The sequence below is a fragment of the Pseudophryne corroboree genome, chromosome 5, assembly GCF_028390025.1.
Source record: "Pseudophryne corroboree isolate aPseCor3 chromosome 5, aPseCor3.hap2, whole genome shotgun sequence".
In the NCBI taxonomy this organism is placed as follows: domain Eukaryota; kingdom Metazoa; phylum Chordata; class Amphibia; order Anura; family Myobatrachidae; genus Pseudophryne; species Pseudophryne corroboree.
This window is the reverse complement of record NC_086448.1, coordinates 393,526,950-393,554,310: the sequence shown is the minus strand read 5'-3', so window position 1 is coordinate 393,554,310 and position 27,361 is coordinate 393,526,950. Positions and strand designations below refer to the sequence as shown.

At 50.1% G+C, this 27,361-nt stretch overlaps 30 non-coding genes and 7 pseudogenes across 30 annotated transcripts; all 37 read right to left on the bottom strand.

Moving 5' to 3' along the window:
• Window positions 1–150: 150 nt before the first annotated feature.
• LOC134931068 (U1 spliceosomal RNA) lies at window positions 151–313 on the bottom strand. The gene has a single exon (XR_010178940.1). It is a non-coding gene; the product is annotated as a U1 spliceosomal RNA (small nuclear RNA).
• Window positions 314–465: 152 nt separating this feature from the next.
• LOC134930928 (U1 spliceosomal RNA) lies at window positions 466–629 on the bottom strand. Its single transcript, XR_010178828.1, has one exon. It is a non-coding gene; the product is annotated as a U1 spliceosomal RNA (small nuclear RNA).
• A 671-nt stretch (window positions 630–1,300) lies between these two features.
• LOC134931144 (U1 spliceosomal RNA) lies at window positions 1,301–1,463 on the bottom strand. Its single transcript, XR_010178996.1, has one exon. It is a non-coding gene; the product is annotated as a U1 spliceosomal RNA (small nuclear RNA).
• Window positions 1,464–1,615: 152 nt separating this feature from the next.
• On the bottom strand, window positions 1,616–1,779 carry LOC134930860 (U1 spliceosomal RNA). The gene has a single exon (XR_010178766.1). It is a non-coding gene; the product is annotated as a U1 spliceosomal RNA (small nuclear RNA).
• A 671-nt stretch (window positions 1,780–2,450) lies between these two features.
• On the bottom strand, window positions 2,451–2,613 carry LOC134931067 (U1 spliceosomal RNA). The gene has a single exon (XR_010178939.1). It is a non-coding gene; the product is annotated as a U1 spliceosomal RNA (small nuclear RNA).
• Window positions 2,614–2,765: 152 nt separating this feature from the next.
• On the bottom strand, window positions 2,766–2,929 carry LOC134930859 (U1 spliceosomal RNA). The gene has a single exon (XR_010178765.1). It is a non-coding gene; the product is annotated as a U1 spliceosomal RNA (small nuclear RNA).
• A 671-nt stretch (window positions 2,930–3,600) lies between these two features.
• LOC134931066 (U1 spliceosomal RNA) lies at window positions 3,601–3,763 on the bottom strand. The gene has a single exon (XR_010178938.1). It is a non-coding gene; the product is annotated as a U1 spliceosomal RNA (small nuclear RNA).
• Window positions 3,764–3,915: 152 nt separating this feature from the next.
• LOC134930949 (U1 spliceosomal RNA) lies at window positions 3,916–4,079 on the bottom strand. Its single transcript, XR_010178845.1, has one exon. It is a non-coding gene; the product is annotated as a U1 spliceosomal RNA (small nuclear RNA).
• A 699-nt stretch (window positions 4,080–4,778) lies between these two features.
• Window positions 4,779–4,913, bottom strand: LOC134931131 (U1 spliceosomal RNA; annotated as a pseudogene).
• Window positions 4,914–5,065: 152 nt separating this feature from the next.
• Window positions 5,066–5,228, bottom strand: LOC134930894 (U1 spliceosomal RNA). Its single transcript, XR_010178797.1, has one exon. It is a non-coding gene; the product is annotated as a U1 spliceosomal RNA (small nuclear RNA).
• A 670-nt stretch (window positions 5,229–5,898) lies between these two features.
• On the bottom strand, window positions 5,899–6,061 carry LOC134931154 (U1 spliceosomal RNA). The gene has a single exon (XR_010179004.1). It is a non-coding gene; the product is annotated as a U1 spliceosomal RNA (small nuclear RNA).
• A 152-nt stretch (window positions 6,062–6,213) lies between these two features.
• LOC134930911 (U1 spliceosomal RNA) lies at window positions 6,214–6,377 on the bottom strand. The gene has a single exon (XR_010178813.1). It is a non-coding gene; the product is annotated as a U1 spliceosomal RNA (small nuclear RNA).
• A 671-nt stretch (window positions 6,378–7,048) lies between these two features.
• LOC134931065 (U1 spliceosomal RNA) lies at window positions 7,049–7,211 on the bottom strand. Its single transcript, XR_010178937.1, has one exon. It is a non-coding gene; the product is annotated as a U1 spliceosomal RNA (small nuclear RNA).
• Window positions 7,212–7,363: 152 nt separating this feature from the next.
• On the bottom strand, window positions 7,364–7,527 carry LOC134930858 (U1 spliceosomal RNA). The gene has a single exon (XR_010178764.1). It is a non-coding gene; the product is annotated as a U1 spliceosomal RNA (small nuclear RNA).
• Window positions 7,528–8,226: 699 nt separating this feature from the next.
• LOC134931017 (U1 spliceosomal RNA) lies at window positions 8,227–8,361 on the bottom strand (annotated as a pseudogene).
• Window positions 8,362–8,513: 152 nt separating this feature from the next.
• LOC134930857 (U1 spliceosomal RNA) lies at window positions 8,514–8,677 on the bottom strand. Its single transcript, XR_010178763.1, has one exon. It is a non-coding gene; the product is annotated as a U1 spliceosomal RNA (small nuclear RNA).
• Window positions 8,678–9,376: 699 nt separating this feature from the next.
• LOC134931125 (U1 spliceosomal RNA) lies at window positions 9,377–9,511 on the bottom strand (annotated as a pseudogene).
• Window positions 9,512–9,663: 152 nt separating this feature from the next.
• On the bottom strand, window positions 9,664–9,826 carry LOC134930893 (U1 spliceosomal RNA). The gene has a single exon (XR_010178796.1). It is a non-coding gene; the product is annotated as a U1 spliceosomal RNA (small nuclear RNA).
• A 671-nt stretch (window positions 9,827–10,497) lies between these two features.
• LOC134931064 (U1 spliceosomal RNA) lies at window positions 10,498–10,660 on the bottom strand. Its single transcript, XR_010178936.1, has one exon. It is a non-coding gene; the product is annotated as a U1 spliceosomal RNA (small nuclear RNA).
• Window positions 10,661–10,812: 152 nt separating this feature from the next.
• LOC134930927 (U1 spliceosomal RNA) lies at window positions 10,813–10,976 on the bottom strand. The gene has a single exon (XR_010178827.1). It is a non-coding gene; the product is annotated as a U1 spliceosomal RNA (small nuclear RNA).
• Window positions 10,977–11,647: 671 nt separating this feature from the next.
• On the bottom strand, window positions 11,648–11,810 carry LOC134931011 (U1 spliceosomal RNA). Its single transcript, XR_010178900.1, has one exon. It is a non-coding gene; the product is annotated as a U1 spliceosomal RNA (small nuclear RNA).
• A 152-nt stretch (window positions 11,811–11,962) lies between these two features.
• Window positions 11,963–12,125, bottom strand: LOC134930939 (U1 spliceosomal RNA). The gene has a single exon (XR_010178837.1). It is a non-coding gene; the product is annotated as a U1 spliceosomal RNA (small nuclear RNA).
• Window positions 12,126–12,796: 671 nt separating this feature from the next.
• LOC134931062 (U1 spliceosomal RNA) lies at window positions 12,797–12,959 on the bottom strand. Its single transcript, XR_010178935.1, has one exon. It is a non-coding gene; the product is annotated as a U1 spliceosomal RNA (small nuclear RNA).
• A 152-nt stretch (window positions 12,960–13,111) lies between these two features.
• On the bottom strand, window positions 13,112–13,275 carry LOC134930926 (U1 spliceosomal RNA). The gene has a single exon (XR_010178826.1). It is a non-coding gene; the product is annotated as a U1 spliceosomal RNA (small nuclear RNA).
• Window positions 13,276–13,974: 699 nt separating this feature from the next.
• Window positions 13,975–14,109, bottom strand: LOC134931048 (U1 spliceosomal RNA; annotated as a pseudogene).
• A 152-nt stretch (window positions 14,110–14,261) lies between these two features.
• Window positions 14,262–14,424, bottom strand: LOC134930938 (U1 spliceosomal RNA). The gene has a single exon (XR_010178836.1). It is a non-coding gene; the product is annotated as a U1 spliceosomal RNA (small nuclear RNA).
• A 671-nt stretch (window positions 14,425–15,095) lies between these two features.
• On the bottom strand, window positions 15,096–15,258 carry LOC134931061 (U1 spliceosomal RNA). Its single transcript, XR_010178934.1, has one exon. It is a non-coding gene; the product is annotated as a U1 spliceosomal RNA (small nuclear RNA).
• A 152-nt stretch (window positions 15,259–15,410) lies between these two features.
• Window positions 15,411–15,574, bottom strand: LOC134930925 (U1 spliceosomal RNA). The gene has a single exon (XR_010178825.1). It is a non-coding gene; the product is annotated as a U1 spliceosomal RNA (small nuclear RNA).
• A 699-nt stretch (window positions 15,575–16,273) lies between these two features.
• LOC134931016 (U1 spliceosomal RNA) lies at window positions 16,274–16,408 on the bottom strand (annotated as a pseudogene).
• Window positions 16,409–16,560: 152 nt separating this feature from the next.
• Window positions 16,561–16,724, bottom strand: LOC134930855 (U1 spliceosomal RNA). Its single transcript, XR_010178762.1, has one exon. It is a non-coding gene; the product is annotated as a U1 spliceosomal RNA (small nuclear RNA).
• A 699-nt stretch (window positions 16,725–17,423) lies between these two features.
• On the bottom strand, window positions 17,424–17,558 carry LOC134931014 (U1 spliceosomal RNA; annotated as a pseudogene).
• Window positions 17,559–17,710: 152 nt separating this feature from the next.
• Window positions 17,711–17,874, bottom strand: LOC134930961 (U1 spliceosomal RNA). Its single transcript, XR_010178856.1, has one exon. It is a non-coding gene; the product is annotated as a U1 spliceosomal RNA (small nuclear RNA).
• A 699-nt stretch (window positions 17,875–18,573) lies between these two features.
• On the bottom strand, window positions 18,574–18,708 carry LOC134931013 (U1 spliceosomal RNA; annotated as a pseudogene).
• Window positions 18,709–18,860: 152 nt separating this feature from the next.
• LOC134930892 (U1 spliceosomal RNA) lies at window positions 18,861–19,023 on the bottom strand. The gene has a single exon (XR_010178795.1). It is a non-coding gene; the product is annotated as a U1 spliceosomal RNA (small nuclear RNA).
• A 671-nt stretch (window positions 19,024–19,694) lies between these two features.
• On the bottom strand, window positions 19,695–19,857 carry LOC134931060 (U1 spliceosomal RNA). Its single transcript, XR_010178933.1, has one exon. It is a non-coding gene; the product is annotated as a U1 spliceosomal RNA (small nuclear RNA).
• A 152-nt stretch (window positions 19,858–20,009) lies between these two features.
• LOC134930877 (U1 spliceosomal RNA) lies at window positions 20,010–20,173 on the bottom strand. The gene has a single exon (XR_010178781.1). It is a non-coding gene; the product is annotated as a U1 spliceosomal RNA (small nuclear RNA).
• A 671-nt stretch (window positions 20,174–20,844) lies between these two features.
• LOC134931182 (U1 spliceosomal RNA) lies at window positions 20,845–21,005 on the bottom strand. The gene has a single exon (XR_010179021.1). It is a non-coding gene; the product is annotated as a U1 spliceosomal RNA (small nuclear RNA).
• Window positions 21,006–27,361: the final 6,356 nt, after the last annotated feature.

The following is a 27,361-nucleotide window of genomic DNA, read 5'->3' as shown; positions in this document are numbered from 1 at the left end:
ACCTGTAGTTCGCATTGTGCGTTGGAAGGCACAAAGTAAGCAGACGGGAGTAGTCAGGATAGTGCGCAAGGGCATAGAAGGGAGCGGCTCAAGAAAAGAGAAGTGGAAACAGACAGCAAACTAGGCTGGAGAAAGACCTGAGACAAAGAGATCTGAATTATACGAGAGCCGACCAGGGGAAACACAAATTATGCAGTCAAGTTTCCCACATTTGGGGAAATCGCAGGAGCAGCAGACCCAGAGTGCAATGGGTGAGCCTTGCCCTGGGAGAAGCACCTTCATGATCATAGTATCTCACCTGGCAGGTAAGTAGGAGTTGAGCTAGAGCTGGGGAGGGTCGCTGCTCGGGCACCCCCCTGTCAAGTGAAGGAAATCCAACTGAGGCAGCACAGAGGAACTATCGAAAGAAGAACAAGGCTAGAGGAAGATCTGAGACAAAGAAATCTGACTTTTACCAGAGCTGACCAGAAGAAAGCACAAACACAGTCCCCCACTACCACAAATAATGCAGTCGAGTTTCCCACATTTGGGGAAATCACAGGGGTCAGCATACCCAGAATGCAATGAATGAACCTCACCCTGGGAGAACAATCTTCATGACCATGGTATCTCCTATGCAAAATAAGAATGATTTGGGATAGGGCTGGGGAGGGCCGCTGCTCAGGCACATCTCTGTCAAGTAAAGGAGATTCAACTGAGGCAGCACAAGGGAACTCTCATCTGGGGACAACAACTGCAGGGAGAACACATATTTTCAGATGAACATGGGAGGGCAGAAGGCTGCCTAATACTGAAGCACTGCCAAACAACAAACCAAATGCAACAACTAGTGCAAGCATTCCTGGTGGAAGGCCTGCAGCAGATGGATTTGCATATGGTGATGTCATCCAAGCAGTGGGTCAAAGTTGGCTTCAACCCTCGTCTGCATATGAAAAGAGAAAAGGGGCGTGCAGGGCATGGCGGCCTTTTGCGGCGCTTGGATGACCCCTAGTTCGCATTAAACACCTCCACCCTCCTTCGGTGTGGGGCTCATGTTGGCTATGCCCCAGCCCCTGAAGCATTCAAGCTGATTTCTTGCAGCAGCTGGGCACTGTAACAGCTCCAGAGCTGCTCTGTAAGGCAAGTAAAAGGGTGTGGGCCCTGCAGTACTACCTGTAATTCGCATTGTGCATTGGAAGGCACAAAGTAAGCAGACGGGAATAGTCAGGATAGTGCGCAAGGGCATAGAAGGGAGCGGCTCAAGAAAAGAGAAGTGGAAACAGACAGCAAACTAGGCTGGAGAGAGACCTGAGACAAAGAGATCTGAATTATACGAGAGCCGACCAGGGGAAACACAAATTATGCAGTCAAGTTTCCCACATTTGGGGAAATCGCAGGAGCAGCAGACCCAGAGTGCAATGGGTGAGCCTTGCCCTGGGAGAAGCACCTTCATGATCATAGCATCTCACCTGGCAGGTAAGTAGGAGTTGAGCTAGAGCTGGGGAGGGTCGCTGCTCGGGCACCCCCCTGTCAAGTGAATTAGATCCAACTGAGGTAGCACAAGGGAACTATCGAAAGAAGAACAAGGCTAGAGGAAGATCTGAGACAAAGAAATCTGACTTTTACCAGAGCTGACCAGAGGAAAGCACAAACACAGTCCCCCACTACCACAAATAATGCAGTCGAGTTTCCCACATTTGGGGAAATCACAGGGGTCAGCATACCCAGAATGCAATGAATGAACCTCACCCTGGGAGAACAATCTTCATGACCATGGTATCTCCTATGCAAAATAAGAATGATTTGGGATAGGGCTGGGGAGGGCCGCTGCTCAGGCACATCTCTGTCAAGTAAAGGAGATTCAACTGAGGCAGCACAAGGGAACTCTCATCTGGGGACAACAACTGCAGGGAGAACACATATTTTCAGATGAACATGGGTGGGCAGAAGGCTGCCTAATACTGAAGCACCCCCAAACAACAAACCAAATGCAACAACTAGTGCAAGCATTCCTGGGGGAAGGCCTGCAGCACATGGATTTGCATATGGTGATGTCATCCAAGCAGTGGGTAAAAGTTGGCTTCAACCCTCGTCTGCATATAAAAAGAGAAAAGGGGCATGCAGGGCATGGTGGCCTTTTGCGGCGCTTGGATGACCCCTCGTTCGCATTAAACACCTCCACCCTACTTCGGTGTGGGACTCATGTTGGCTATGCCCCAACCCCTGAAGCATTCAAGCTGATTTCTTGCAGCAGCTGGGCACTGTAACAGCTCCAGAGCAGCTCTGTAAAGCAAGTAAAAGGGTGTGGGCCCTGCAGCACTACCTGTAGTTCGCATTGTGCGTTGGAAGACACAAAGTAAGCAGACGGGAGAAGTCAGGATAGTGCGCAAGGGCATAGAAGGGAGCGGCTCAAGAAAAGAGAAGTGGAAACAGACAGCAAACTAGGCTGGAGAGAGACCTGAGACAAAGAGATCTGAATTATACGAGAGCCGACCAGGGGAAACACAAATTATGCAGTCAAGTTTCCCACATTTGGGGAAATCGCAGGAGCAGCAGACCCAGAGTGCAATGGGTGAGCCTTGCCCTGGGAGAAGCACCTTCATGATCATAGTATCTCACCTGGCAGGTAAGTAGGAGTTGAGCTAGAGCTGGGGAGGGTCGCTGCTCGGGCACCCCCCTGTCAAGTGAAGGAGATCCAACTGAGGCAGCACAAGGGAACTATCGAAAGAAGAACAAGGCTAGAGGAAGATCTGAGACAAAGAAATCTGACTTTTACCAGAGCTGACCAGAGGAAAGCACAAACACAGTCCCCCACTACCACAAATAATGCAGTCGAGTTTCCCACATTTGGGGAAATCACAGGGGTCAGCATACCCAGAATGCAATGAATGAACCTCACCCTGGGAGAACAATCTTCATGACCATGGTATCTCCTATGCAAAATAAGAATGATTTGGGATAGGGCTGGGGAGGGCCGCTGCTCAGGCACATCTCTGTCAAGTAAAGGAGATTCAACTGAGGCAGCACAAGGGAACTCTCATCTGGGGACAGCAACTGCAGGGAGAACACATATTTTCAGATGAACATGGGAGGGCAGAAGGCTGCCTAATACTGAAGCACTGCCAAACAACAAACCAAATGCAACAACTAGTGCAAGCATTCCTGGGGGAAGGCCTGCAGCAGATGGATTTGCATATGGTGATGTCATCCAAGCAGTGGGTCAAAGTTGGCTTCAACCCTCATCTCCATATGAAAAGAGAAAAGGGGCGTGCAGGGCATGGCGGCCTTTTGCGGCGATTGGATGACCCCTAGTTCGCATTAAACACCTCCACCCTCCTTCGGTGTAGGGCTCATGTTGGCTATGCCCCAGCCCCTGAAGCATTTAAGCTGATTTCTTGCAGCAGCTGGGCACTGTAACAGCTCCAGAGCTGCTCTGTAAGGCAAGTAAAAGGGTGTGGGCCCTGCAGCACTACCTGTAGTTCGCATTGTGCGTTGGAAGGCACAAAGTAAGCAGACGGGAGTAGTCAGGATAGTGCGCAAGGGCATAGAAGGGAGCGGCTCAAGAAAAGAGAAGTGGAAACAGACAGCAAACTAGGCTGGAGAAAGACCTGAGACAAAGAGATCTGAATTATACGAGAGCCGACCAGGGGAAACACAAATTATGCAGTCAAGTTTCCCACATTTGGGGAAATCGCAGGAGCAGCAGACCCAGAGTGCAATGGGTGAGCCTTGCCCTGGGAGAAGCACCTTCATGATCATAGTATCTCACCTGGCAGGTAAGTAGGAGTTGAGCTAGAGCTGGGGAGGGTCGCTGCTCGGGCACCCCCCTGTCAAGTGAAGGAAATCCAACTGAGGCAGCACAGAGGAACTATCGAAAGAAGAACAAGGCTAGAGGAAGATCTGAGACAAAGAAATCTGACTTTTACCAGAGCTGACCAGAAGAAAGCACAAACACAGTCCCCCACTACCACAAATAATGCAGTCGAGTTTCCCACATTTGGGGAAATCACAGGGGTTAGCATACCCAGAATGCAATGAATGAACCTCACCCTGGGAGAACAATCTTCATGACCATGGTATCTCCTATGCAAAATAAGAATGATTTGGGATAGGGCTGGGGAGGGCCGCTGCTCAGGCACATCTCTGTCAAGTAAAGGAGATTCAACTGAGGCAGCACAAGGGAACTCTCATCTGGGGACAACAACTGCAGGGAGAACACATATTTTCAGATGAACATGGGAGGGCAGAAGGCTGCCTAATACTGAAGCACTGCCAAACAACAAACCAAATGCAACAACTAGTGCAAGCATTCCTGGTGGAAGGCCTGCAGCAGATGGATTTGCATATGGTGATGTCATCCAAGCAGTGGGTCAAAGTTGGCTTCAACCCTCGTCTGCATATGAAAAGAGAAAAGGGGCGTGCAGGGCATGGCGGCCTTTTGCGGCGCTTGGATGACCCCTAGTTCGCATTAAACACCTCCACCCTCCTTCGGTGTGGGGCTCATGTTGGCTATGCCCCAGCCCCTGAAGCATTCAAGCTGATTTCTTGCAGCAGCTGGGCACTGTAACAGCTCCAGAGCTGCTCTGTAAGGCAAGTAAAAGGGTGTGGGCCCTGCAGCACTACCTATAGTTCGCATTGTGCGTTGGAAGGCACAAAGTAAGCAGACGGGAGAAGTCAGGATAGTGCGCAAGGGCATAGAAGGGAGCGGCTCAAGAAAAGAGAAGTGGAAACAGACAGCAAACTAGGCTGGAGAGAGACCTGAGACAAAGAGATCTGAATTATACGAGAGCCGAACAGGGGAAACACAAATTATGCAGTCAAGTTTCCCACATTTGGGGAAATCGCAGGAGCAGCAGACCCAGAGTGCAATGGGTGAGCCTTGCCCTGGGAGAAGCACCTTCATGATCATAGTATCTCACCTGGCAGGTAAGTAGGAGTTGGGCTAGAGCTGGGGAGGGTCGCTGCTCGGGCACCCTCCTGTCAAGTGAAGGAGATCCAACTGAGGCAGCACAAGGGAACTCTCGAAAGAAGAACAAGGCTAGAGGAAGATCTGAGACAAAGAAATCTGACTTTTACCAGAGCTGACCAGAGGAAAGCACAAACACAGTCCCCCACTACCACAAATAATGCAGTCGAGTTTCCCACATTTGGGGAAATCACAGGGGCAGCATACCCAGAATGCAATGAATGAACCTCACCCTGGGAGAACAATCTTCATGACCATGGTTTCTCCTTTGCAAAATAAGTATGATTTGGGATAGGGCTGGGGAGGGCTGCTGCTCAGGCACATCTCTGTCAAGTAAAGGAGATTCAACTGAGGCAGCACAAGGGAACTCTCATCTGGGGACAACAACTGCAGGGAGAACACATATTTTCAGATGAACATGGGAGGGCAGAAGGCTGCCTAATACTGAAGCACCCACAAACAACAAACCAAATGCAACAACTAGTGCAAGCATTCCTGGGGGAAGGCCTGCAGCAGATGGATTTGCATATGTTGATGTCATCCAAGCAGTGGGTCAAAGTTGGCTTCAACCCTCGTCTGCATATGAAAAGAGAAAAGGGGCATGCAGGGCATGGCGGCCTTTTGCGGCGATTGGATGACCCTAGTGCACATTAAACACCTCCACCCTCCTTCGGTGTGGGGCTCATGTTGGCTATACCCCAGCCCCTGAAGCATTCAAGCTGATTTCTTGCAGCAGCTGGGCACTGTAACAACTCCAGAGCTTCTCTGTAAGGCAAGTAAAAGGGTGTGGGCCCTGCAGCACTACCTGTAGTTCGCATTGTGCGTTTGAAGGCACAAAGTAAGCAGACGGGAGTAGTCAGGATAGTGCGCAAGGGCATAGAAGGGAGCGGCTCAAGAAAAGAGAAGTGGAAACAGACAGCAAACTAGGCTGGAGAGAGACCTGAGACAAAGAGATCTGAATTATACGAGAGCCGACCAGGGGAAACACAAATGATGCAGTCAAGTTTCCCACATTTGGGGAAATCGCAGGAGCAGCAGACCCAGAGTGCAATGGGTGAGCCTTGCCCTGGGAGAAGCACCTTCATGATCATAGTATCTCACCTGGCAGGTAAGTAGGAGTTGAGCTAGAGCTGGGGAGGGTCGCTGCTCGGGCACCCCCCTGTCAAGTGAAGGAGATCCAACTGAGGCAACACAAGGGAACTCTCAAAAGAAGAACAAAGCTAGAGGAAGATCTGAGACAAAGAAATCTGACTTTTACCAGAGCTGACCAGAGGAAAGCACAAACACAGTCCCCCACTACCACAAATAATGCAGTCGAGTTTCCCACATTTGGGGAAATCACAGGGGTCAGCATACCCAGAATGCAATGAATGAACCTCAGCCTGGGAGAACAATCTTCATGACCATGGTATCTCCTGTGCAAAATAAGTATGATTTGGGATAGGGCTGGGGAGGGCCGCTGCTCAGGCACATCTCTGTCAAGTAAAGGAGATTCAACTGAGGCAGCACAAGGGAACTCTCATCTGGGGACAACAACTGCAGGGAGAACACATATTTTCAGATGAACATGGGAGGGCAGAAGGCTGCCTAATACTGAAGCACTGCCAAACAACAAACCAAATGCAACAACTAGTACAAGCATTCCTGGGGGAAGGCCTGCAGCAGATGGATTTGCATATGGTGATGTCATCCAAGCAGTGGGTCAAAGTTGGCTTCAACCCTCGTCTGCATATGAAAAGAGAAAAGGGGCGTGCAGGGCATGGCGGCCTTTTGCGGCGCTTGGATGACCCCTAGTTCGCATTAAACACCTCCACCCTCCTTCGGTGTAGGGCTCATGTTGGCTATGCCCCAGCCCCTGAAGCATTCAAGCTGATTTCTTGCAGCAGCTGGGCACTGTAACAGCTCCAGAGCTGCTCTGTAAGGCAAGTAAAAGGGTGTGGGCCCTGCAGCACTACCTGTAGTTCGCATTGTGCGTTGGAAGGCACAAAGTAAGCAGACGGGAGTAGTCAGGATAGTGCGCAAGGGCATAGAAGGGAGCGGCTCAAGAAAAGAGAAGTGGAAACAGACAGCAAACTAGGCTGGAGAGAGACCTGAGACAAAGAGATCTGAATTATACGAGAGCCGACCAGGGGAAACACAAATTATGCAGTCAAGTTTCCCACATTTGGGGAAATCGCAGGAGCAGCAGACCCAGAGTGCAATGGGTGAGCCTTGCCCTGGGAGAAGCACCTTCATGATCATAGTATCTCACCTGGCAGGTAAGTAGGAGTTGAGCTAGAGCTGGGGAGGGTCGCTGCTCGGGCACCCCCCTGTCAAGTGAAGGAGATCCAACTGAGGCAGCACAAGGGAACTATCGAAAGAAGAACAAGGCTAGAGGAAGATCTGAGACAAAGAAATCTGACTTTTACCAGAGCTGACCAGAGGAAAGCACAAACACAGTCCCCCACTACCACAAATAATGCAGTCGAGTTTCCCACATTTGGGGAAATCACAGGGGTCAGCATACCCAGAATGCAATGAATGAACCTCACCCTGGGAGAACAATCTTCATGACCATGGTATCTCCTATGCAAAATAAGAATGATTTGGGATAGGGCTGGGGAGGGCCGCTGCTCAGGCACATCTCTGTCAAGTAAAGGAGATTCAACTGAGGCAGCACAAGGGAACTCTCATCTGGGGACAGCAAATGCAGGGAGAACACATATTTTCAGATGAACATGGGAGGGCAGAAGGCTGCCTAATACTGAAGCACCCACAAACAACAAACCAAATGCAACAACTAGTGCAAGCATTCCTGGGGGAAGGCCTGCAGCAGATGGAATTGCATATGGTGATGTCATCCAAGCAGTGGGTCAAAGTTGGCTTCAACCTTCGTCTGCATATGAAAAGAGAAAAGGGGCGTGCAGGGCATGGCGGCCTTTTTCGGCGCTTGGATGACCCCTAGTTCGCATTAAACACCTCCACTCTCCTTCGGTGTGAGGTTCATGTTGGCTATGCCCCAGCACCTGATGCATTCAAGATGATTTCTTGCAGCAGCTGGGCACTGTAACAGCTCCATAGCTGCTCTGTAAGGCAAGTAAAATGGTGTGGGCCCTGCAGCACTACCTGTAGTTCGCATTGTGCGTTGGAAGGCACAAAGTAAGCAGACGGGAGAAGTCAGGATAGTGCGCAAGGGCATAGAAGGGAGCGGCTCAAGAAAAGAGAAGTGGAAACAGACAGCAAACTAGGCTGGAGAGAGACCTGAGACAAAGAGATCTGAATTATACGAGAGCCGAACAGGGGAAACACAAATTATGCAGTCAAGTTTCCCACATTTGGGGAAATCGCAGGAGCAGCACACCCAGAGTGCAATGGGTGAGCCTTGCCCTGGGAGAAGCACCTTCATGATCATAGTATCTCACCTGGCAGGTAAGTAGGAGTTGGGCTAGAGCTGGGGAGGGTCGCTGCTCGGGCACCCCCTTGTCAAGTGAAGGAGATCCAACTGAGGCAGCACAAGGGAACTCTCGAAAGAAGAACAAGGCTAGAGGAAGATCTGAGACAAAGAAATCTGACTTTTACCAGAGCTGACCAGAGGAAAGCACAAACACAGTCCCCCACTACCACAAATAATGCAGTCGAGTTTCCCACATTTGGGGAAATCACAGGGGTCAGCATACCCAGAATGCAATGAATGAACCTCACCCTGGGAGAACAATCTTCATGACCATGGTATCTCCTATGCAAAATAAGAATGATTTGGGATAGGGCTGTGGAGGGCCGCTGCTCAGGCACATCTCTGTCAAGTAAAGGAGATTCAACTGAGGCAGCACAAGGGAACTCTCATCTGGGGACAGCAACTGCAGGGAGAACACATATTTTCAGATGAACATGGGAGGGCAGAAGGCTGCCTAATACTGAAGCACCCACAAACAACAAACCAAATGCAACAACTAGTGCAAGCATTCCTGGGGGAAGGCCTGCAGCAGATGGAATTGCATATGGTGATGTCATCCAAGCAGTGGGTCAAAGTTGGCTTCAACCTTCGTCTGCATATAAAAAGAGAAAAGGGGCGTGCAGGGCATGGCGGCCTTTTTCGGCGCTTGGATGACCCCTAGTTTGCATTAAACACCTCCACTCTCCTTCGGTGTGGGGCTCATGTTGGCTATGCCCCAGCCCCTGAAGCATTCAAGATGATTTCTTGCAGCAGCTGGGCACTGTAACAGCTCCAGAGCTGCTCTGTAAGGCAAGTAAAAGGGTGTGGGCCCTGCAGCACTACCTGTAGTTCGCATTGTGCGTTGGAAGGCACAAAGTAAGCAGACGGGAGAAGTCAGGATAGTGCGCAAGGGCATAGAAGGGAGCGGCTCAAGAAAAGAGAAGTGGAAACAGACAGCAAACTAGGCTGGAGAGAGACCTGAGACAAAGAGATCTGAATTATACGAGAGCCGAACAGGGGAAACACAAATTATGCAGTCAAGTTTCCCACATTTGGGGAAATCGCAGGAGCAGCACACCCAGAGTGCAATGGGTGAGCCTTGCCCTGGGAGAAGCACCTTCATGATCAGAGTATCTCACCTGGCAGGTAAGTAGGAGTTGGGCTAGAGCTGGGGAGGGTCGCTGCTCGGGCACCCCCCTGTCAAGTGAAGGAGATCCAACTGAGGCAGCACAAGGGAACTCTCGAAAGAAGAACAAGGCTAGAGGAAGATCTGAGACAAAGAAATCTGACTTTTACCAGAGCTGACCAGAGGAAAGCACAAACACAGTCCCCCACTACCACAAATAATGCAGTCGAGTTTCCCACATTTGGGGAAATCACAGGGGCAGCATACCCAGAATGCAATGAATGAACCTCACCCTGGGAGAACAATCTTCATGACCATGGTTTCTCCTTTGCAAAATAAGTATGATTTGGGATAGGGCTGGGGAGGGCCGCTGCTCAGGCACATCTCTGTCAAGTAAAGGAGATTCAACTGAGGCAGCACAAGGGAACTCTCCTCTGGGGACAACAACTGCAGGGAGAACACATATTTTCAGATGAACATGGGAGGGCAGAAGGCTGCCTAATACTGAAGCACTGCCAAACAACAAACCAAATGCAACAACTAGTGCAAGCATTCCTGGGGGAAGGCCTGCAGCAGATGGATTTGCATATGGTGATGTCATCCAAGCAGTGGGTCAAAGTTGGCTTCAACCCTCGTCTGCATATGAAAAGAGAAAAGGGGCGTGCAGGGCATGGCGGCCTTTTGCGGCGATTGGATGACCCCTCGTTCGCATTAAACACCTCCACCCTCCTTCGGTGTAGGGCTCATGTTGGCTATGCCCCAGCCCCTGAAGCATTCAAGCTGATTTCTTGCAGCAGCTGGGCACTGTAACAGCTCCAGAGCTGCTCTGTAAGGCAAGTAAAAGGGTGTGGGCCCTGCAGCACTACCTGTAGTTCGCATTGTGCGTTGGAAGGCACAAAGTAAGCAGACGGGAGTAGTCAGGATAGTGCGCAAGGGCATAGAAGGGAGCGGCTCAAGAAAAGAGAAGTGGAAACAGACAGCAAACTAGGCTGGAGAAAGACCTGAGACAAAGAGATCTGAATTATACGAGAGCCGACCAGGGGAAACACAAATTATGCAGTCAAGTTTCCCACATTTGGGGAAATCGCAGGAGCAGCAGACCCAGAGTGCAATGGGTGAGCCTTGCCCTGGGAGAAGCACCTTCATGATCATAGTATCTCACCTGGCAGGTAAGTAGGAGTTGAGCTAGAGCTGGGGAGGGTCGCTGCTCGGGCACCCCCCTGTCAAGTGAAGGAGATCCAACTGAGGCAGCACAAGGGAACTATCGAAAGAAGAACAAGGCTAGAGGAAGATCTGAGACAAAGAAATCTGACTTTTACCAGAGCTGACCAGAAGAAAGCACAAACACAGTCCCCCACTACCACAAATAATGCAGTCGAGTTTCCCACATTTGGGGAAATCACAGGGGTCAGCATACCCAGAATGCAATGAATGAACCTCACCCTGGGAGAACAATCTTCATGACCATGGTATCTCCTATGCAAAATAAGAATGATTTGGGATAGGGCTGGGGAGGGCCGCTGCTCAGGCACATCTCTGTCACGTAAAGGAGATTCAACTGAGGCAGCACAAGGGAACTCTCATCTGGGGACAGCAACTGCAGGGAGAACACATATTTTCAGATGAACATGGGAGGGCAGAAGGCTGCCTAATACTGAAGCACCCACAAACAACAAACCAAATGCAACAACTAGTGCAAGCATTCCTGGGGGAAGGCCTGCAGCAGATGGAATTGCATATGGTGATGTCATCCAAGCAGTGGGTCAAAGTTGGCTTCAACCTTCGTCTGCATATGAAAAGAGAAAAGGGGCGTGCAGGGCATGGCGGCCTTTTTCGGCGCTTGGATGACCCCTAGTTCGCATTAAACACCTCCACTCTCCTTCGGTGTGAGGCTCATGTTGGCTATGCCCCAGCACCTGAAGCATTCAAGATGATTTCTTGCAGCAGCTGGGCACTGTAACAGCTCCATAGCTGCTCTGTAAGGCAAGTAAAATGGTGTGGGCCCTGCAGCACTACCTGTAGTTCGCATTGTGCGTTGGAAGGCACAAAGTAAGCAGACGGGAGAAGTCAGGATAGTGCGCAAGGGCATAGAAGGGAGCGGCTCAAGAAAAGAGAAGTGGAAACAGACAGCAAACTAGGCTGGAGAGAGACCTGAGACAAAGAGATCTGAATTATACGAGAGCCGACCAGGGGAAACACAAATTATGCAGTCAAGTTTCCCACATTTGGGGAAATCGCAGGAGCAGCACACCCAGAGTGCAATGGGTGAGCCTAGCCCTGGGAGAAGCACCTTCATGATCATAGTATCTCACCTGGCAGGTAAGTAGGAGTTGGGCTAGAGCTGGGGAGGGTCGCTGCTCGGGCACCCCCCTGTCAAGTGAAGGAGATCCAACTGAGGCAGCACAAGGGAACTCTCGAAAGAAGAACAAGGCTAGAGGAAGATCTGAGACAAAGAAATCTGACTTTTACCAGAGCTGACCAGAGGAAAGCACAAACACAGTCCCCCACTACCACAAATAATGCAGTCGAGTTTCCCACATTTGGGGAAATCACAGGGGCAGCATACCCAGAATGCAATGAATGAACCTCACCCTGGGAGAACAATCTTCATGACCATGGTATCTCCTGTGCAAAATAAGTATGATTTTGGATAGGGCTGGGGAGGGCCGCTGCTCAGGCACATCTCTGTCAAGTAAAGGAGATTCAACTGAGGCAGCACAAGGGAACTCTCATCTGGGGACAACAACTGCAGGGAGAACACATATTTTCAGATGAACATGGGAGGGCAGAAGGCTGCCTAATACTGAAGCACTGCCAAACAACAAACCAAATGCAACAACTAGTGCAAGAATTCCTGGGGGAAGGCCTGCAGCAGATGGATTTGCATATGGTGATGTCATCCAAGCAGTGGGTCAAAGTTGGCTTCAACCCTCGTCTGCATATGAAAAGAGAAAAGGGGCGTGCAGGGCATGGCGGCCTTTTGCGGCGATTGGATGACCCCTAGTTCGCATTAAACACCTCCACCCTCCTTCGGTGTAGGGCTCATGTTGGCTATGCCCCAGCCCCTGAAGCATTCAAGCTGATTTCTTGCAGCAGCTGGGCACTGTAACAGCTCCAGAGCTGCTCTGTAAGGCAAGTAAAAGGGTGTGGGCCCTGCAGCACTACCTGTAGTTCGCATTGTGCGTTGGAAGGCACAAAGTAAGCAGACGGGAGTAGTCAGGATAGTGCGCAAGGGCATAGAAGGGAGCGGCTCAAGAAAAGAGAAGTGGAAACAGACAGCAAACTAGGCTGGAGAAAGACCTGAGACAAAGAGATCTGAATTATACGAGAGCCGACCAGGGGAAACACAAATTATGCAGTCAAGTTTCCCACATTTGGGGAAATCGCAGGAGCAGCAGACCCAGAGTGCAATGGGTGAGCCTTGCCCTGGGAGAAGCACCTTCATGATCATAGTATCTCACCTGGCAGGTAAGTAGGAGTTGAGCTAGAGCTGGGGAGGGTCGCTGCTCGGGCACCCCCCTGTCAAGTGAAGGAGATCCAACTGAGGCAGCACAAGGGAACTATCGAAAGAAGAACAAGGCTAGAGGAAGATCTGAGACAAAGAAATCTGACTTTTACCAGAGCTGACCAGAAGAAAGCACAAACACAGTCCCCCACTACCACAAATAATGCAGTCGAGTTTCCCACATTTGGGGAAATCACAGGGGTCAGCATACCCAGAATGCAATGAATGAACCTCACCCTGGGAGAACAATCTTCATGACCATGGTATCTCCTATGCAAAATAAGAATGATTTGGGATAGGGCTGGGGAGGGCCGCTGCTCAGGCACATCTCTGTCACGTAAAGGAGATTCAACTGAGGCAGCACAAGGGAACTCTCATCTGGGGACAGCAAATGCAGGGAGAACACATATTTTCAGATGAACATGGGAGGGCAGAAGGCTGCCTAATACTGAAGCACCCACAAACAACAAACCAAATGCAACAACTAGTGCAAGCATTCCTGGGGGAAGGCCTGCAGCAGATGGAATTGCATATGGTGATGTCATCCAAGCAGTGGGTCAAAGTTGGCTTCAACCTTCGTCTGCATATGAAAAGAGAAAAGGGGCGTGCAGGGCATGGCGGCCTTTTTCGGCGCTTGGATGACCCCTAGTTCGCATTAAACACCTCCACTCTCCTTCGGTGTGAGGCTCATGTTGGCTATGCCCCAGCACCTGAAGCATTCAAGATGATTTCTTGCAGCAGCTGGGCACTGTAACAGCTCCATAGCTGCTCTGTAAGGCAAGTAAAATGGTGTGGGCCCTGCAGCACTACCTGTAGTTCGCATTGTGCGTTGGAAGGCACAAAGTAAGCAGACGGGAGAAGTCAGGATAGTGCGCAAGGGCATAGAAGGGAGCGGCTCAAGAAAAGAGAAGTGGAAACAGACAGCAAACTAGGCTGGAGAGAGACCTGAGACAAAGAGATCTGAATTATACGAGAGCCGAACAGGGGAAACACAAATTATGCAGTCAAGTTTCCCACATTTGGGGAAATCGCAGGAGCAGCACACCCAGAGTGCAATGGGTGAGCCTAGCCCTGGGAGAAGCACCTTCATGATCATAGTATCTCACCTGGCAGGTAAGTAGGAGTTGGGCTAGAGCTGGGGAGGGTCGCTGCTCGGGCACCCCCCTGTCAAGTGAAGGAGATCCAACTGAGGCAGCACAAGGGAACTCTCGAAAGAAGAACAAGGCTAGAGGAAGATCTGAGACAAAGAAATCTGACTTTTACCAGAGCTGACCAGAGGAAAGCACAAACACAGTCCCCCACTACCACAAATAATGCAGTCGAGTTTCCCACATTTGGGGAAATCACAGGGGCAGCATACCCAGAATGCAATGAATGAACCTCACCCTGGGAGAACAATCTTCATGACCATGGTATCTCCTGTGCAAAATAAGTATGATTTTGGATAGGGCTGGGGAGGGCCGCTGCTCAGGCACATCTCTGTCAAGTAAAGGAGATTCAACTGAGGCAGCACAAGGGAACTCTCATCTGGGGACAGCAACTGCAGGGAGAACACATATTTTCAGATGAACATGGGAGGGCAGAAGGCTGCCTAATACTGAAGCACTGCCAAACAACAAACCAAATGCAACAACTAGTGCAAGCATTCCTGGGGGAAGGCCTGCAGCAGATGGATTTGCATATGGTGATGTCATCCAAGCAGTGGGTCAAAGTTGGCTTCAACCCTCGTCTGCATATGAAAAGAGAAAAGGGGCGTGCAGGGCATGGCGGCCTTTTGCGGCGATTGGATGACCCCTAGTTCGCATTAAACACCTCCACCCTCCTTCGGTGTAGGGCTCATGTTGGCTATGCCCCAGCCCCTGAAGCATTCAAGCTGATTTCTTGCAGCAGCTGGGCACTGTAACAGCTCCAGAGCTGCTCTGTAAGGCAAGTAAAAGGGTGTGGGCCCTGCAGCACTACCTGTAGTTCGCATTGTGCGTTGGAAGGCACAAAGTAAGCAGACGGGAGTAGTCAGGATAGTGCGCAAGGGCATAGAAGGGAGCGGCTCAAGAAAAGAGAAGTGGAAACAGACAGCAAACTAGGCTGGAGAAAGACCTGAGACAAAGAGATCTGAATTATACGAGAGCCGACCAGGGGAAACACAAATTATGCAGTCAAGTTTCCCACATTTGGGGAAATCGCAGGAGCAGCAGACCCAGAGTGCAATGGGTGAGCCTTGCCCTGGGAGAAGCACCTTCATGATCATAGTATCTCACCTGGCAGGTAAGTAGGAGTTGAGCTAGAGCTGGGGAGGGTCGCTGCTCGGGCACCCCCCTGTCAAGTGAAGGAGATCCAACTGAGGCAGCACAAGGGAACTATCGAAAGAAGAACAAGGCTAGAGGAAGATCTGAGACAAAGAAATCTGACTTTTACCAGAGCTGACCAGAAGAAAGCACAAACACAGTCCCCCACTACCACAAATAATGCAGTCGAGTTTCCCACATTTGGGGAAATCACAGGGGTCAGCATACCCAGAATGCAATGAATGAACCTCACCCTGGGAGAACAATCTTCATGACCATGGTATCTCCTATGCAAAATAAGAATGATTTGGGATAGGGCTGGGGAGGGCCGCTGCTCAGGCACATCTCTGTCAAGTAAAGGAGATTCAACTGAGGCAGCACAAGGGAACTCTCATCTGGGGACAGCAAATGCAGGGAGAACACATATTTTCAGATGAACATGGGAGGGCAGAAGGCTGCCTAATACTGAAGCACTGCCAAACAACAAACCAAATGCAACAACTAGTGCAAGCATTCCTGGGGGAAGGCCTGCAGCAGATGGAATTGCATATGGTGATGTCATCCAAGCAGTGGGTCAAAGTTGGCTTCAACCTTCGTCTGCATATGAAAAGAGAAAAGGGGCGTGCAGGGCATGGCGGCCTTTTTCGGCGCTTGGATGACCCCTAGTTCGCATTAAACACCTCCACTCTCCTTCGGTGTGAGGCTCATGTTGGCTATGCCCCAGCACCTGAAGCATTCAAGATGATTTCTTGCAGCAGCTGGGCACTGTAACAGCTCCATAGCTGCTCTGTAAGGCAAGTAAAATGGTGTGGGCCCTGCAGCACTACCTGTAGTTCGCATTGTGCGTTGGAAGGCACAAAGTAAGCAGACGGGAGAAGTCAGGATAGTGCGCAAGGGCATAGAAGGGAGCGGCTCAAGAAAAGAGAAGTGGAAACAGACAGCAAACTAGGCTGGAGAGAGACCTGAGACAAAGAGATCTGAATTATACGAGAGCCGAACAGGGGAAACACAAATTATGCAGTCAAGTTTCCCACATTTGGGGAAATCGCAGGAGCAGCACACCCAGAGTGCAATGGGTGAGCCTTGCCCTGGGAGAAGCACCTTCATGATCATAGTATCTCACCTGGCAGGTAAGTAGGAGTTGGGCTAGAGCTGGGGAGGGTCGCTGCTCGGGCACCCCCCTGTCAAGTGAAGGAGATCCAACTGAGGCAGCACAAGGGAACTCTCGAAAGAAGAACAAGGCTAGAGGAAGATCTGAGACAAAGAAATCTGACTTTTACCAGAGCTGACCAGAGGAAAGCACAAACACAGTCCCCCACTACCACAAATAATGCAGTCGAGTTTCCCACATTTGGGGAAATCACAGGGGTCAGCATACCCAGAATGCAATGAATGAACCTCACCCTGGGAGAACAATCTTCATGACCATGGTATCTCCTATGCAAAATAAGAATGATTTGGGATAGGGCTGGGGAGGGCCGCTGCTCAGGCACATCTCTGTCAAGTAAAGGAGATTCAACTGAGGCAGCACAAGGGAACTCTCATCTGGGGACAGCAACTGCAGGGAGAACACATATTTTCAGATGAACATGGGAGGGCAGAAGGCTGCCTAATACTGAAGCACCCACAAACAACAAACCAAATGCAACAACTAGTGCAAGCATTCCTGGGGGAAGGCCTGCAGCAGATGGAATTGCATATGGTGATGTCATCCAAGCAGTGGGTCAAAGTTGGCTTCAACCTTCGTCTGCATATGAAAAGAGAAAAGGGGCGTGCAGGGCATGGCGGCCTTTTTCGGCGCTTGGATGACCCCTAGTTTGCATTAAACACCTCCACTCTCCTTCGGTGTGGGGCTCATGTTGGCTATGCCCCAGCCCCTGAAGCATTCAAGATGATTTCTTGCAGCAGCTGGGCACTGTAACAGCTCCAGAGCTGCTCTGTAAGGCAAGTAAAAGGGTGTGGGCCCTGCAGCACTACCTGTAGTTCGCATAGTGCGTTGGAAGGCACAAAGTAAGCAGACGGGAGAAGTCAGGATAGTGCGCAAGGGCATAGAAGGGAGCGGCTCAAGAAAAGAGAAGTGGAAACAGACAGCAAACTAGGCTGGAGAGAGACCTGAGACAAAGAGATCTGAATTATACGAGAGCCGAACAGGGGAAACACAAATTATGCAGTCAAGTTTCCCACATTTGGGGAAATCGCAGGAGCAGCACACCCAGAGTGCAATGGGTGAGCCTTGCCCTGGGAGAAGCACCTTCATGATCATAGTATCTCACCTGGCAGGTAAGTAGGAGTTGGGCTAGAGCTGGGGAGGGTCGCTGCTCGGGCACCCCCCTGTCAAGTGAAGGAGATCCAACTGAGGCAGCACAAGGGAACTCTCGAAAGAAGAACAAGGCTAGAGGAAGATCTGAGACAAAGAAATCTGACTTTTACCAGAGCTGACCAGTTGAAAGCACAAACACAGTCCCCCACTACCACAAATAATGCAGTCGAGTTTCCCACATTTGGGGAAATCACAGGGGTCAGCATACCCAGAATGCAATGAATGAACCTCACCCTGGGAGAACAATCTTCATGACCATGGTTTCTCCTTTGCAAAATAAGTATGATTTGGGATAGGGCTGGGGAGGGCCGCTGCTCAGGCACATCTCTGTCAAGTAAAGGAGATTCAACTGAGGCAGCACAAGGGAACTCTCATCTGGGGACAGCAACTGCAGGGAGAACACATATTTTCAGATGAACATGGGAGGGCAGAAGGCTGCCTAATACTGAAGCACCCACAAACAACAAACCAAATGCAACAACTAGTGCAAGCATTCCTGGGGGAAGGCCTGCAGCAGATGGAATTGCATATGGTGATGTCATCCAAGCAGTGGGTCAAAGTTGGCTTCAACCTTCGTCTGCATATGAAAAGAGAAAAGGGGCGTGCAGGGCATGGCGGCCTTTTTCGGCGCTTGGATGACCCCTAGTTCGCATTAAACACCTCCACTCTCCTTTAGTGTGGGGCTCATGTTGGCTATGCCCCAGCCCCTGAAGCATTCAAGATGATTTCTTGCAGCAGCTGGGCACTGTAACAGCTCCAGTGCTGCTCTGTAAGGCAAGTAAAATGGTGTGGGCCCTGCAGCACTACCTGTAGTTCGCATTGTGCGTTGGAAGGCACAAAGTAAGCAGACGGGAGAAGTCAGGATAGTGCGCAAGGGCATAGAAGGGAGCGGCTCAAGAAAAGAGAAGTGGAAACAGACAGCAAACTAGGCTGGAGAGAAACCTGAGACAAAGAGATCTGAATTATACGAGAGCCGAACAGGGGAAACACAAATTATGCAGTCAAGTTTCCCACATTTGGGGAAATCGCAGGAGCAGCACACCCAGAGTGCAATGGGTGAGCCTTGCCCTGGGAGAAGCACCTTCATGATCATAGTATCTCACCTGGCAGGTAAGTAGGAGTTGGGCTAGAGCTGGGGTGGGTCGCTGCTCGGGCACCCCCCTGTCAAGTGAAGGAGATCCAACTGAGGCAGCACAAGGGAACTCTAGAAAGAAGAACAAGGCTAGAGGAAGATCTGAGACAAAGAAATCTGACTTTTACCAGAGCTGACCAGAGGAAAGCACAAACACAGTCCCCCACTACCACAAATAATGCAGTCGAGTTTCCCACATTTGGGGAAATCACAGGGGCAGCATACCCAGAATGCAATGAATGAACCTCACCCTGGGAGAACAATCTTCATGACCATGGTTTCTCCTTTGCAAAATAAGTATGATTTGGGATAGGGCTGGGGAGGGCCGCTGCTCAGGCACATCTCTGTCAAGTAAAGGAGATTCAACTGAGGCAGCACAAGGGAACTCTCATCTGGGGACAACAACTGCAGGGAGAACACATATTTTCAGATGAACATGGGAGGGCAGAAGGCTGCCTAATACTGAAGCACCCACAAACAACAAACCAAATGCAACAACTAGTGCAAGCATTCCTGGGGGAAGGCCTGCAGCAGATGGATTTGCATATGGTGATGTCATCCAAGCAGTGGGTCAAAGTTGGCTTCAACCCTCGTCTGCATATGAAAAGAGAAAAGGGGCGTGCAGGGCATGGCGGCCTTTTGCGGCGATTGGATGACCCCTAGTTCGCATTAAACACCTCCACCCTCCTTCGGTGTAGGGCTCATGTTGGCTATGCCCCAGCCCCTGAAGCATTCAAGCTGATTTCTTGCAGCAGCTGGGCACTGTAACAGCTCCAGAGCTGCTCTGTAAGGCAAGTAAAAGGGTGTGGGCCCTGCAGCACTACCTGTAGTTCGCATTGTGCGTTGGAAGGCACAAAGTAAGCAGACGGGAGTAGTCAGGATAGTGCGCAAGGGCATAGAAGGGAGCGGCTCAAGAAAAGAGAAGTGGAAACAGACAGCAAACTAGGCTGGAGAAAGACCTGAGACAAAGAGATCTGAATTATACGAGAGCCGACCAGGGGAAACACAAATTATGCAGTCAAGTTTCCCACATTTGGGGAAATCGCAGGAGCAGCAGACCCAGAGTGCAATGGGTGAGCCTTGCCCTGGGAGAAGCACCTTCATGATCATAGTATCTCACCTGGCAGGTAAGTAGGAGTTGAGCTAGAGCTGGGGAGGGTCGCTGCTCGGGCACCCCCCTGTCAAGTGAAGGAGATCCAACTGAGGCAGCACAAGGGAACTATCGAAAGAAGAACAAGGCTAGAGGAAGATCTGAGACAAAGAAATCTGACTTTTACCAGAGCTGACCAGAAGAAAGTACAAACACAGTCCCCCACTACCACAAATAATGCAGTTGAGTTTCCCACATTTGGGGAAATCACAGGGGTCAGCATACCCAGAATGCAATGAATGAACCTCACCCTGGGAGAACAATCTTCATGACCATGGTATCTCCTATGCAAAATAAGAATGATTTGGGATAGGGCTGGGGAGGGCCGCTGCTCAGGCACATCTCTGTCAAGTAAAGGAGATTCAACTGAGGCAGCACAAGGGAACTCTCATCTGGGGACAACAACTGCAGGGAGAACACATATTTTCAGATGAACATGGGAGGGCAGAAGGCTGCCTAATACTGAAGCACTGCCAAACAACAAACCAAATGCAACAACTAGTGCAAGCATTCCTGGGGGAAGGCCTGCAGCAGATGGATTTGCATATGGTGATGTCATCCAAGCAGTGGGTCAAAGTTGGCTTCAACCCTCGTCTGCATATGAAAAGAGAAAAGGGGCGTGCAGGGCATGGCGGCCTTTTGCGGCGCTTGGATGACCCCTAGTTCGCATTAAACACCTCCACCCTCCTTCGGTGTGGGGCTCATGTTGGCTATGCCCCAGCCCCTGAAGCATTCAAGCTGATTTCTTGCAGCAGCTGGGCACTGTAACAGCTCCAGAGCTGCTCTGTAAGGCAAGTAAAAGGGTGTGGGCCCTGCAGTACTACCTGTAATTCGCATTGTGCGTTGGAAGGCACAAAGTAAGCAGACGGGAGTAGTCAGGATAGTGCGCAAGGGCATAGAAGGGAGCGGCTCAAGAAAAGAGAAGTGGAAACAGACAGCAAACTAGGCTGGAGAGAGACCTGAGACAAAGAGATCTGAATTATACGAGAGCCGACCAGGGGAAACACAAATTATGCAGTCAAGTTTCCCACATTTGGGGAAATCACAGGAGCAGCAGACCCAGAGTGCAATGGGTGAGCCTTGCCCTGGGAGAAGCACCTTCATGATCATAGCATCTCACCTGGCAGGTGTCACAACTGAGGGCCTGAGCTGACGGGAGGCAGCCTCAGTTGTAGGGGCTGAGATGTACCGGAACCTGGGAGGTTGTATCAGACCCCTGGACATGTAAGTAACATGAATAATAACTGCCCGAAGGTGTGACCACGACAACTTGGATAAAAGTCAATGATGTTTATTATGACAACTCCGCAACACAGCAGCAGTAAAAGAAAACGTAAAAGTCAGCAAAGAATAAATACAGTTCCTGGGTACTACAGGATGGCAGGAGCCACAGGGCACTGGTAGTGTGAGATAGTTCTTATGATCTTCTAGATGGAAAGTCCTTACCAGGCCCGACTGTAGCAATGGAGATAACCCAGGATTGTGCCAGCTGGTGTTCCAGGAAAAGCTGGGTTGCTGAAGATAAAACAGCTGCTGTGGATACTGGCTGGAACCAGACTGTTGTTAGCACGGAGTGGATACTGGCTGGAACCAGTTAAATAATAAATGAACTTGGGAGCGATGAAATATGAACTGAAATGTAGAACTTGAGAGCGGAGAAATAATAATACCGGTGGAGAGTGGTAAAGTGTAGAAAGGACACCGGCCCTTTAAGGGAAGCTGTACTCTGCTGGAAGCTGAGCTGGAAGCAGGTAATGTTGTAGCTGGAAACAGATGAATCCACAATGGATTGGAGAGTCAGGCTACACCGCAGGTGGAATGCTGGTGCGGGTCTCTATGGTGGAAGTCTTGAGACAGGAGCTGGAACCTGGAAGACAATCACAGGAGAGAGACAAACAGGAACTAGGTTTGACAACCAAAGCACTGACGCCTTCCTTGCTCAGGCACAGTGTATTTATACCTGCAGCAAGGAAGGGATTGGCTAGGCAATTATGCAGATTATCAATACTAAGAACAGATTGGTGGAAATGATCAGCTGACAGAATCCAAGATGGCTGCGCCCATGCGGACACTTGGAGGGAAGTTTGGTTTGTAATCCATGTGGTAATGAAAACAGTAATGGCGGCGCCGGCCACCGGAGACAGGAGGCGCCAGGCTGACAGATGCACATCCAACCACGCGGACACAGCGGAGGCCGCGGCTGACGTAATCGCCACTCAGACACTCTGCATGCAGAAGTTCAGGGACGGCGGCGGAGGCCGCGGGAGACGCCATGCCAGGTGTAATATGGCGTTTACTGTGACAGCGTCCCAGAGTGACAGGAGAGGATACAGGAATGTACACATCAGGATAACAGATGGGATCCGGTCCTGGAGCGCTGAGCCAGCCTTAGGAGGCATCTGATGGGTAAGAAATGGCGTCCAGATACCCGGATCGTGACAGCACCCCCCCCTTTAGGAGTGGCCCCAGGACACTTCTTTGGCTTTTGAGGAAACTTGGAATGGAATCTCCAGACCAAGGCAGGAGCATGGACATCAGAAGCATTGGTCCATGAACGTTCCTCAGGACCATAACCCTTCCAGTCAATAAGATATTGTAGTTGACCGTAACGGTGACGTGAGTCCAGGATCTTGGCCACTTCATACTCAACGCCTCGTTGAGTTTGGACTTTCGGAGTTGGAGGAAGTGAGGAATGAAACCGATTCAAGATCAGCGGTTTCAACAGGGAAACATGGAATGTCCTGGGTATTTTTAAGAAGGGAGGCAACTGGAGTCTGTAAGCAACAGGGTTGATGACTTGTTCAATCTTGAAAGGACCGATATAGCGAGGTGCAAACTTCATACTGGGAACTCTTAACCTCAAATTCTTCGTGGATAACCATACCCGATCACCCACCTTGAGAGCAGGAACTGCTCGACGCTTCTTATCCGCAAACTTCTTGTACCTGAACGATGCCTTGAGCAGAGCTGATCGTACGCTCTTCCAGATATTGGCAAACTGATGCAAGGTGATATCCACTGCGGGAACAGAAGTTGCTGGAAGCGGTTGGAACTCAGGGACTTTAGGGTGGAATCCAAAGTTAGTGAAGAATGGTGTTGAAGCAGATGAAGAATGATACTGGTTGTTATGACAGAACTCGGCCCAGGGAAGTAATTGAACCCAGTCATCTTGAGAGGAGGACACATAGATGCGGAGGAAGGCCTCCAAGTCCTGATTCACCCTCTCGGTTTGACCATTGGTCTGAGGATGGTAAGCCGTGGAAAACTTTAGCTTGACTTGGAGGACTTGACATAAACTTCGCCAGAATTTGGCTGTGATTTGAACTCCTCGATCTGAGATAATTTCTTCAGGAAGACCGTGGAGTCGGAAGATCTCTTGTATGAATACTTGAGCCAACTTGGAAGCTGACGGAAGACCGGTGAGAGGAATGAAGTGTGCCATCTTGGTGAACCGGTCAACTACCACCCAGATGGTATTGAACTTGTTGCACATGGGTAAGTCTGTAATGAAATCCATCGACAAGTGGGTCCATGGTCGACGGGGAACGGATAGTGGAACCAGTTGCCCCGCAGGCGACTGGCGGGATACTTTATGTTGGGCACACTTTGGGCAAGATGCAATAAACTCCAAGACGTCCTTTTTCAGAGTTGGCCACCAATAGGACCTAGAGATAAACTCCAGGGTTTTTTGGATACCTGTATGTCCGGCAAAACGGGAAGCATGGGCCCAATGCATGAGCTTCTTCCTTAGCATCGGCTTCACAAAACTTTTCCCTGAGGGGGGCGTAGAGTCCATCCCTACCGTGGAGAATGCCAACGGATTTATAATAGGATGCTTGTCTGAAGACTCTGACTCATTTTCTTGCTCCCATGAGCGGGAAAGGGCATCGGCCTTGCGATTCTGAGAGCCCGGACAGAACTGGAGTTTAAAGTCGAACCTGGAAAAGAAAAGTGCCCATCTGGCCTGACGAGGGTTGAGACATTGTGCGCCCTTCAGGTATAAAAGGTTCTTGTGGTCTGTAAGTATGGTGATTGAATGAGAAGCTCCCTCCAACAGATACCTCCACTCTTCTAGAGCGAGCTTGATGGCTAGCAACTCCTGGTCGCCAATGGCATAGTTGCGCTCAGCTGGGGAGAACTTCCGGGAGAAGAAACTGCAAGGGTGTAAATGGCCATCTTTAGCCCTCTGAGATAACACCGCTCCTACTCCAACGGAGGAGGCATCCACCTCTAAGATGAAAGGAGAGTCGATGTCAGGCTGTTTCAGAACAGGCGCAGAGATGAACCTTTGTTTTAAAAGATGAAATGCTTGCATGGCTTCTTCAGACCACTTGGACGGGTTAGCACCCTTCTTAGTGAAAGCAGTAATAGGCGCCACAATGGTGGAAAAGTCTCGTATAAACTTTCGGTAATAGTTGGCGAACCCTAAGAACCTCTGGACCCCTTTGAGGGTTAAGGGTACCGGCCAATTTTGGATTGCTTGTAGTTTCTCAGGATCCATCTCTAGTCCGGAACCGGACACAATGTACCCTAGAAACGGAATGGACTTGACTTCAAAGACGCATTTTTCTAATTTGCAATAGAGATGATTGACACGGAGACGGGACAGAACCTCTTTAACCCAAAAACGATGTTCCTCTAAATCGTTGGCAAAAATGAGGATATCGTCTAGATAGACCACGACATGACGGTATAGAATGTCTCTGAAGATCTCATTGACAAAATGCTGGAAGACAGCTGGAGCATTGCTCAATCCGAAGGGCATGACGAGGTACTCATAATGTCCGTCACGGGTGTTAAAGGCGGTCTTCCACTCGTCACCCTCACGGATCCGGATGAGATTGTATGCACCTCGCAAGTCCAGCTTTGTAAAGATGGTAGCTCCGCTAACTCTGTCAAAGAGCTCAGTAATCAGGGGTAAAGGATAACGGTTCTTGATGGTAATGTCGTTCAAACCTCTGTAGTCGATGCACGGCCGCAGACCACCATCTTTCTTTTTTACAAAAAAGAAGCCTGCGCCGGCTGGAGAAGAAGAAGGTCGAATGAACCCCTTTGCTAGGTTCTCTTTAATATATTCCTCCATAGAATGCGTCTCAGGCAGAGACAACGGATAAGTTCGGCCTCGAGGTGGAACCTTCCCTGGAACGAGATCAATCGGACAGTCCCATTCTCTATGAGGAGGAAGGATATCTGCAGAAGCTTTACTGAACACATCCGTGAAATCTTGATATGGAGGAGGTGGAACATCAGACGACCTGGGGGAGGAAGAACAGACAGGCAATACTTTAAACAAACATGTCTCAGCACAGGAGGAACCCCATGCCAGGATTTGCGTAGTCGTCCAATCAATTGTAGGATTGTGAAGACGGAGCCATGGAAGGCCCAGGACCACAGGATGTGTGGCTCTTGGAATCACTAAAAAAGAAATAAGTTCGGAATGAAGAACTCCCACTCTCAGACGAACTGGTAGAGTCCTTAAAGAAATAACTGCATCAAAAATTTTGCTGCCATCCACGGCAGTTAAAGAAATGGACGAAGGAAGTCTCTCGGTGGGTAGGGACCACCGTTTAACATAGGCTTCGGTAATAAAGTTCCCAGCTGCTCCGGAATCAAGGAGGGCAATGACGTTCCGATAACGTTGAGCAACTTGAAGCGAGACTGGGAGATTACAATCTTGAGGAGATGGAGAGGAGATCATTACTCCTAGCCGGCCCTCTCCTTGGCGAGCTAGGATTTGGAGTTTCCCGGACGTTTGGGACAGGCATTAATGGTGTGAGACGGAGCTGCACAATAGAGACATAGAAACTCGGAGAGACGTCTTCGGCGCTCAGCAGGAGTTAAACGGGAACGGCCAAGTTGCATGGGCTCATCTTTAGATGGTGACAGTTGACGAGGAGGAGGAGCAGAAGATTTTGGAGCAGATGATCTTCCACGCTCAGTTGCTCTCTCTCTGAAACGTAAATCAACTTTCGTGCAGAGTGAGATTAGCTCATCTAACTTAGAAGGTAAGTCTCTGGTAGCTAACTCATCTTTAATACGCTCAGATAAGCCATGCCAGAATGCAGCATACAGGGCCTCGTCGTTCCATGCCAGTTCGGATGCCAGGATCTGGAACTGTATCAGATATTGTCCTACAGTACGTGACCCCTGGCGTAAACGGAGAATCTCGGATGAAGCTGAGGTTACCCGGCCTGGCTCGTCGAAGATGCGCCTGAATGTTGACACGAAGGCAGTGTAGGAAGATAGCAGGGTGTCGGACCTCTCCCATAACGGTGATGCCCAATCAAGGGCTGAGCCACAGAGAAGAGAAATAATGTAGGCAATTTTTGTACGGTCACTGGGAAAATTGCCAGGTTGTAGCTCAAACTGAATCTCACACTGGTTGAGAAATCCCCTGCAGAATCTTGGAGATCCGTCAAATTTTGCTGGCGTTGGAAGATGAAGACGTGGAGCAGAAATGGGTAAGGTGGGTGGGGTTATAGCTGGAGTCACTGTGGTTGACGCACCAGACGCGCCTGATCCACGGAGAGTTGTCTGAATCCCATCCAGCCGAGTAAAGAGATCCTGGAGACAGCGGATGATGTGGCCCTGTGCAGCCTCCTGATGTTCTAGTCGGGCTGCCAGTTCTTGCATCGGCCTGGCCGCTTGATCCTGGTCTCCGGCTGGATTCATTAGGTCAGTGCTTACTGTCACAACTGAGGGCCTGAGCTGACGGGAGGCAGCCTCAGTTGTAGGGGCTGAGATGTACCGGAACCTGGGAGGTTGTATCAGACCCCTGGACATGTAAGTAACATGAATAATAACTGCCCGAAGGCGTGACCACGACAACTTGGATAAAAGTCAATGATGTTTATTATGACAACTCCGCAACACAGCAGCAGTAAAAGAAAACGTAAAATTCAGCAAAGAATAAATACAGTTCCTGGGTACTACAGGATGGCAGGAGCCACAGGGCACTGGTAGTGTGAGATAGTTCTTATGATCTTCTAGATGGAAAGTCCTTACCAGGCACGACTGTAGCAATGGAGATAACCCAGGATTGTGCCAGCTGGTGTTCCAGGAAAAGCTGGGTTGCTGAAGATAAAACAGCTGCTGTGGATACTGGCTGGAACCAGACTGTTGTTAGCACGGAGTGGATACTGGCTGGAACCAGTTAAATAATAAATGAACTTGGGAGCGATGAAATATGAACTGAAATGTAGAACTTGAGAGCGGAGAAATAATAATACCGGTGGAGAGTGGTAAAGTGTAGAAAGGACACCGGCCCTTTAAGGGAAGCTGTACTCTGCTGGAAGCTGAGCTGGAAGCAGGTAATGTTGTAGCTTGAAACAGATGAATCCACAATGGATTGGAGAGTCAGGCTACACCGCAGGTGGAATGCTGGTGCGGGTCTCTATGGTGGAAGTCTTGAGACAGGAGCTGGAACCTGGAAGACAATCACAGGAGAGAGACAAACAGGAACTAGGTTTGACAACCAAAGCACTGACGC